Raw genomic sequence first — 8,035 nt, 5'->3', positions numbered from 1 at the left:
GTATTTTGCGAGGAAACACTTTCGAGGTATTTACGTGTAGTTTACGAGGAACACGTTTCGAGGTATTTACGAGGAAATATAGCGACCTCTTTACGTGGAATATTTACGTGGTCTTTAAGACGAAATGATGTACTTCGTCTTTACGACAAAATATTTTCTTCGCTAAGTTACGACGAATTGGCGAGGAAATATGTGTTACGACGGATGAGTAACGAGAAAACATGTTTCCTCGCTAATTTGTCGTAAAACCTCTTTTACGACGAACTCTCGAGGAAAACCGCCCTCGTTAAACTTATGTTTTCTTTTAGTGCTTCGTAAAGTTTTGAGGCGTCTAGAGCGTCAACTGCTTGGATTCAAGTACTCTCTTCACGACTTTCACATATCTCTGCTCCAAAGAATCAACGATCCTTCTCGGTACGGTTTCAAGCAAGGGAAAATGGCATGTTGTGGAAGCGGACCGTTAAGGGGAGTCGATACGTGTGGATTTAGAAATGGACCTTCTCAAGGTTATGAGTTATGCGAAAACTCTGGAGATTATTAATATGTAAGCTTTGGGTTTTTAATTCATGCTTAATTAAAGACAACTGATATAAAAGAGTTATATTAATCCTGGTACCAGCCCTAACACTTGACTAAAATAGGGTTAAAATAGGGGTAAGTTAAAACAAGGTTGGGTTTATATTACACAAAAGAGGGTTAGACCCTAACCTTATAATTAACATCCCTAGCGCGGGCTAACTTTGCCACAGAGTTTCTAAGCAAGGAACAAAACGAAACTAAATAGAATCCTTGGCGAGTACTTTGGAGTCAGATAGTACCGTGAGAGATCGAATTATTCCTTGCATCATCTTCCACATTCTCATTACTTAAGTTGATGATCCCTACACTTCTTGTTCTCGGTCTCAACAGATTGGTCTGTAACTCCTCATCAGGACGTAGTACATATCGGCACACAGGACACGAGTTGTGAAGCTCAAGCCACGGTACTATACACTGTATGTGAAACTTGTGCTTACATGGCATCTCTTTAGCTTCACTTCCTTTCTCAAGGTCCTCCAAACAAACTGAACATATGTCAACGGCTCACATACTTTAACCGTTGGGAGATTCCCCACTGCTTCCTTTCGTGCTGGAAGAGTCCCTTCTCGCCTTATTTGATCGTTATCAGCTAGACTACGAAGCAAGTGGTCTAACTCCTCATCTGAGTTAGTCCCTTCACGAATGCCTCGAAGCAACTGCAATATTGAATCTACGCTTCTTCGTCTACTCCTAGTGATAGAATCAAGCTCCCTGTCTAATTCAATCTCTCGATCATGTTCTCTGTCTCGATGACGACGACGACGATTGTCAGCGATGTCATTTCCATCAACATCAGCATCAGCAATATTGACCTCATCATTATCCACACCAAACTCTGTCCTCCTAAACCTTCTACCGGATTCAATCTCTTCGCCCATTTCCTCAACGAACCCGCTTCCGCAATGAGAACATTTGATCTCGGCGTCAATGATAGGATTCACAGCTTGTGAACACACCGCCATTGCCTCTTCCTCCTCCATCTCCACTCAACTCTTGTATCTCGTTTCTGAAACAACCACAAGAAGAACATAAGAAACAATAAAAACCCTACAAAGTTTCCATCTTTCATACGTTTAAAATCAGACAGGAAAGTCTTAAGAGATTTGTAACAAAATCAAGCTTCCTATGCAAACACAAAGTGATCTAGAGGAAAAATAACGAATACAACAAAACCATAACTTGTAAAAGTTTATTACTTTCTTCTTTAGATCTCCACCAAGAAGCTTCTCTTTATCTGCGAGTCTGCAGAAATGGTGAGAGACGAAGAAAAGAGGAAAATAAGACAAAGAAGAAAATATATATACCCAATCTAAAGCTCATTAACTTATAAGAGCATCCACATTGCAAGGACCAATTTTTGTGTCCTTAACTTAGTTTATTAATATTGTTAAGTTAAGATCAACGTTCAAGAAATTGCTAAGCACTGGTTAGGCACCTTATCAAGGATTAATGTTTAGCCGGGCGCCTAGACCGTTTTTTTCTTTTGAAAAAATTGTTTCGCTCAGACCCAATTTGCCGACTAGGCGGCGCCTATCCCGATTTTTAGAACACTGGTTAAGATACATAGTTAAGGACAATAGCTAAAATTAAGATTATTGGTAGGACCATTTTAAGTCTCTTAGTTAATTAATTTTTTTAATAGGAAATGAGATATATTAAACATATAACATTAAAATAGAAACATAATTTATTAAACAAAGTTGAAAAAATAAATTACAAAAAAAAAGCCATTGAAAAAACAACAAATTACAAACAAAAAAAACCCATTAATAAAACATAAACATTCAAATATTAAAAACAAAAAGGAAACTTCAATTCATATAAATTTAAACATTATACATTAAATTTGATTCCCAAATTTATCTCATATATTTTCAATCAAATCGTGTTTTAGTTGTCGATTAACTGGTCGTTCCCGAACTCTTGCTCGACGATCAATTGTATTGAAAAGAGCAGTAGGCATCTGGACGGAAAATGTAAGATCCACACCTTCATCATGTTGAAACGAGTCAAGGTCATACTGAGTGTATGAATCTCGTTCGTCTTCGACAATCATATTATGGAGTATGATACAAGCTCTCATAACATTTGCTATTTTGGATTTATTCCATAACTTAGATGAATTTTTAATAACGGTAAATCTAGCTTGCAGGACTCCAAAAGCACGCTCAACATCTTTTCGATGTCTTTCTTGGGTTTTTGCAAATAATTGATGTTCTGGACTCTGTGGTAAACGGATAGATCCCATAAAAGTCGCCCATTCCGGATAAATACCATCCGTGAGATAGTATGCGAAATTGTACTCTCTTCCGTTGACATAAAAGTTGACTTGCGGAGCTATTCCGTTAATAATATCATCAAAAACATGCGATCGATCAAGAATATTAAGATCGTTCATAGTACCTGGAGCTCCAAAAAACGCGTGCCATATCCAGAGGTCATATGAAGCTACAGCCTCCAAGACAATAGTTGGTTTTCCAGTTCCTCGTGAATACATTCCTTTCCAAGCGGAGGGGCAATTCTTCCACTCCCAATGCATACAGTCGATGCTTCCAATCATCCCCGGAAATCCTCGTTGTTCTCCAACATAGAGTAGTCTCTGCAGATCATCCGGAGTGGGACGTCTTAAGTATTCGTCGCCAAACAAGTAAATTATTCCAGCGGTAAAATGGTGCAAAGATTTTCGAGCCGTTGTTTCACCAAGTCGTACATATTCATCAACTGTATCAGCCGCACCACCATATGCCAATTGACGAATTGCTGTCGTACATTTTTGGAGTGGTGATAGACTAGACTGTCCGGTTGCATCTTCTGATGGTTGAAAGTATTGTACTTCTGTGGAGAGACGATGCACAATACGCAAGAACAATGGCTTGTTCATCCGAAAATGTCGACGAAATAAATTTTTCGGGTATGTGGGAGTTTCGCTAAAATAATCATTCCAGAGATTCTTGTGGCCTTCTTCCCGGTTTCTCTCGATAAAAACACGTTTTTTTCTTTCATTGTTTCTGGAATAAAATCTTGGTTTTCAAAATAATCATCAAATATGGCAGTAAGTTCACCATCATCATCATCTTTGTGGTAATGATAATGAGAAGAAGAAGAAGAAGAAGCCATAAAAAAATTTAAAAGGGAGCAATTGTTTACAAATTGACAAGAAGAGAGATGCTTTGTTTTATTTTTTATGAGAGAACAAGTCTCTTGCTTATATAGGAAAAGCAACGAGTATTTTATCATTCTCCCGTGATACTTCTTGTGACTTTTTGAAAGAATAAAACAAACCTTGTGACAAAGTTGGTACACCCATCACGAGCACACAAACCTTGTGTATTATTTATTTGCTTCCAAAATATATTATCACCCATTGTTTTTACCCATTGTTTTAAAGAGAGGATCGTGCACTGCTCTAAAAAGGACTTTGTCCCACAATAAAACAAAATAATATGACAAGATCATTTTACAATAATATGACATCAAGAGTCCATCAACATGTTTTGTTACAGATAGCCACACTACAACGTGATCTCATGTCCATCAACAAGATCATTTTACAAAAAGGTCATCACATGTTCATCAACAAGTTCATCAAAAGCCTAAACCATTCCCATACATAACAACAGCCATGATCATTACTTAAACATAAGCATGATTCCTATTAAAACTATTACAATAACCATTCCACCTACAAAGTACTCAAACCCATCAGAAGACCTTGATCTCTCCTTACCTAGATCAGACACTATCTTCTCAAGCCTAAGAACCTTCTGCTCAGTCTCATAGTCACTCAAAAGGGTAAGATTATCTACCTTTTCAGCCAGTTGAAGAACATGTTGATCTCTCGCTCTCATCTCCTCCATGACGGCATCATCCCACCATTTCCAAACATGACACTCCCCATCATCTACATTCGCACATGTGTAGTATCTTCTACCTGTGGATTGCAAACAAACTGTTAGATCATTAAAAAGATAATTCAACGAAGTGCAACGAGTAGGAAGTAATTTAACCTGGATCTAACCCATAACGGTTAGACGTTGCAAGCACAAGCTTAGCACCACAGTAACATGTATGCGGGAATCCGAACTGAACCTCGGGTTGTGGAGGGTACTCAACCCGTGAACGAGCATTGTTGCTTATCTCAACTTGGTCACGTCAGATTAGATCGTGAGTTTCGCTGTGCCCACTGTCGAGTGAGTACCCACCGTAATGCTCTGACTCCGAAGGCTGTGTATAGCTGTAGTCTTGTCCCATGTTTTACTTAACCTGCAGAAATTTTTAATCATAAAGAAGATTAACACATTGATCAATAATCATAAAGAAGATTAACACATGAATCATTAATAAAGATAGCCATTTAATGAAACAAGAACTACATTGATCATAAACCGAAACCAACATTACATGAAGCAATCAAGAAGAAATTAAAACACTTAAAACAAACATAGTCGAGTTCAAGACAGGTTCACACAAGTAGTAGAAACATAGACGAGTTCAAACATAGACATAATTTTTAGAAATACAAGGCACACATAGACGACAGATAGAGGATTGAGCGATACCTGGTTTTAGTTTCCAATCGGCGGAGAGATCGGTGGAGTGAGGGAGAACAGATCGTCGACGAGATCGGTTGGGTGAATTCGTCGGAGCGAAACGCGGAGTGAGAGCCGGAGCGAAACGCGGAGTGAGAGGCGGAGCGAAACGCGGAGAGAGAGGCTTTTCGTTCGGCGGAATTCGTCTAGAGGCGTTGAACCGTCGAGAGAGAAGAAAAGAGAGAAGAGAGAATGATGTCCAGACGGTAACTCGACGGTCTCTCCCCATTTCCTCTTTCCCCTATTTTGCTGACACGTGGCCTTAACATATGTTCCCTAAAAACTCTAACTTAACGTACGTTTGCAAAGTTTTCATTTAGTTTAGATTTAAATTTCGAAATTAATGTCCTAAGGACGCGGCTTAGGACCGCGATAATGATGCTCTAAGTACAAGTTTATATTTAAGTGGGAGAAAGTTGAGCGAGAAAATGCTCTCTCGGAACCCCAAGTGAATAGAGCATAATTAACCATAGCACCCCATTTGGAGTGCTTAATTTTTTTTAATTTTTTTTTTTTTGGTTTTTGGCAGATTAAAAAAAAATTAAAAATGAACTATTTGCGGACCGCCACGTGTCAGTGGGGCCCGCGAAAAGTGGAAACAACCAGCGTTTCCTGCGCTTAAACAAGCGCTCTGTTTCCATTTTTTTTTTTTAAAAGCTAAGCACCGGGGTGCTTACCCCGGTTAATGCTGGTCTTAAGTTGGTTTATTGGGTTCCGTGTGCGTTTGAGTTTCGGAGTAGTTAAAAAGATTTAGGCATTGAATGTAAACACATGCAGAAGAATAGCAGAAATAAAAGACATGCAGACAAGATAGTAAAGTACTGGATGCATGCAGTTCAGTTTTGCCTGTTATTTGTTTTCATGTGCAGATAAAAGGAGGAAGCTGGGTGGCGATAGCAGAGGCCCAATGCATGAGCATCCTTTTTTCTACTTTTTTCTTTTACGAAATGGTTGTCTATAAATATACATTCATTCTCATTATTCATATTCACAGCTTCAAAATTTTCTATGCAAATGAGTTTTGTAATATTTTCGTTTTTCTTATAAAATATACAAATGATATATCTATGTTGTGATTAATATTTTTTTTTTCAGGTTTCTCATACATCAACATTCATTAAAAAAACTTGGAAATCAAGGTAATTTTTAGTTTGTTTCTTGAATGAATTTTGAAAATTTTAGAATCTTAAGAAGAAATTAGAACTTATATTCAATAAGACTAATTGAAAATATAATATTTCTCCACAAATATATTATGACACATGCATGCTTTTTCTTTTAATTAATTAATTTTATTTTATGTAACTTAGTTTATCATTACAAGAAAACACAACTATAGCGACGAAAATTAACGAAGAATATTAATCCTCGTAAATTTATGTCGACTTTACGAGTATCTTACGAGGAAATGTAAAATCAACGCAAGTTCATCGTAAAATAACGACAAAACGATTTTCTCGTAAAAACGACATAACATAACGTGGCATTTACGAGGGAAAATGGTTTCCTCGTAAACTCGTCGTAAAATTAGCGTCTAATATTTTACGTTTACTTAACGACAGAATTTTGAGTCCACCAACTTTGTAGTTATACACGTTTTTTCTCGGCTACCTAACTGAATTTCGTCGTAAATTCGTAGTAAAATTTCAACTACCAGATTCAAAAATTTCCTATAAATATGAACGTTTGAACATCATTTTAAACACACCAACAAAAAAAACACGTGAAAGAAAAAAAAATGTCGGGGTCCAGGAATATTTTCGAGTTACGGAGGTGGATGTATATGCACAGAGATGCTAACGGAAGAGTGACAAAAAAATACCTCGAAGGGCTGGAGACATTTATGCATCAAACAGATTCCACATCGCTCGCCCAAGAAAGCGGTAAGATGTTATGTCCTTGTCGGAAATGCAACAATTCGGAATTGGCAAATCGTGAATAGAGGTTTAATAAATAGAGGTTTCACGCCAAATTACTATATCTGGTTTCAACATGGAGAATGTTATAATTATGAGAATGAAACTAGTAGTAGTAATTTTCAGGAAGAACCGGTTGATCATCATTTGCATAATGAACATAGTTACCATCAGGAGGACCAGATGGTAGATTATGATAGGGTTCATGATATGGTAGCTGATGCATTTATAGCTCATAATAAAGATGAAAAACCTAACATAGATGCAAAAAAGTTTTATGAAATGTTAGATGCTGCGAATCAGCCACTTTACAATGGTTGTAGAGAATGTCTCTCTAAATTGTCGTTGGCTCCTAGAATGATGAATATTAAAACTAATCACAATCTACCTGAAAGTTGCATGAATAAATGGGCAGACTTGTTTAAAAATTATTTTCCGGAAGACAATGTGTCTGCTGATTCTTATTATGAGATTCAAAAACTGGTTTATAGTCTTGGGATGCCTTCGGAGTTGATAGACGTTTGCATCAATAAATGCATGATCTACTGGGTAGATGATGAGAAGTTAGAAGAATGTTGATTCTGCCGAGAAGCCACGATTCAAGCCGCAAGGACGAGGACGTAATAGGGTACCGTACCAAAGGATGTAGTACCTACCAATTACAGACAAATTGAAAAGATTGTACCAATCTGAGTAGACTGCCGGAGGGATGAGATGGCATGCTGAGCATACTCAGACGGATGGTGAGATGACTCATCCATCAGACGCAAGAGCCTGGAAACATTTTAACAAAGTACATCCGAAATTCGCTAGCAATAGCCGGAATGTGTATCTCGGATTATGCACAGATGGATTTAGTTTATTCGGAATGTCAGGTAGACAATATTCATTGTGGCCAGTCTTTGTTACGCCATACAACCTGCCACCAGAGATGTGCATGCAATGGGAGTT

The 8,035-nt window shown here is 37.7% G+C and overlaps 2 pseudogenes; one reads left to right on the top strand and one right to left on the bottom strand.

Moving 5' to 3' along the window:
* The window catches only part of LOC106330233, a 2,574-nt pseudogene extending 2,033 nt beyond the window's left edge, over window positions 1–541 (top strand).
* A 266-nt stretch (window positions 542–807) lies between these two features.
* LOC106330232 lies at window positions 808–1,559 on the bottom strand (annotated as a pseudogene).
* Window positions 1,560–8,035: the final 6,476 nt, after the last annotated feature.

Source organism: Brassica oleracea, chromosome C3 (genome assembly GCF_000695525.1).
Source record: "Brassica oleracea var. oleracea cultivar TO1000 chromosome C3, BOL, whole genome shotgun sequence".
NCBI classification, from domain to species: Eukaryota; Viridiplantae; Streptophyta; class Magnoliopsida; order Brassicales; family Brassicaceae; genus Brassica; species Brassica oleracea.
This window is presented reverse-complemented; position numbering and strand designations above follow the sequence as displayed.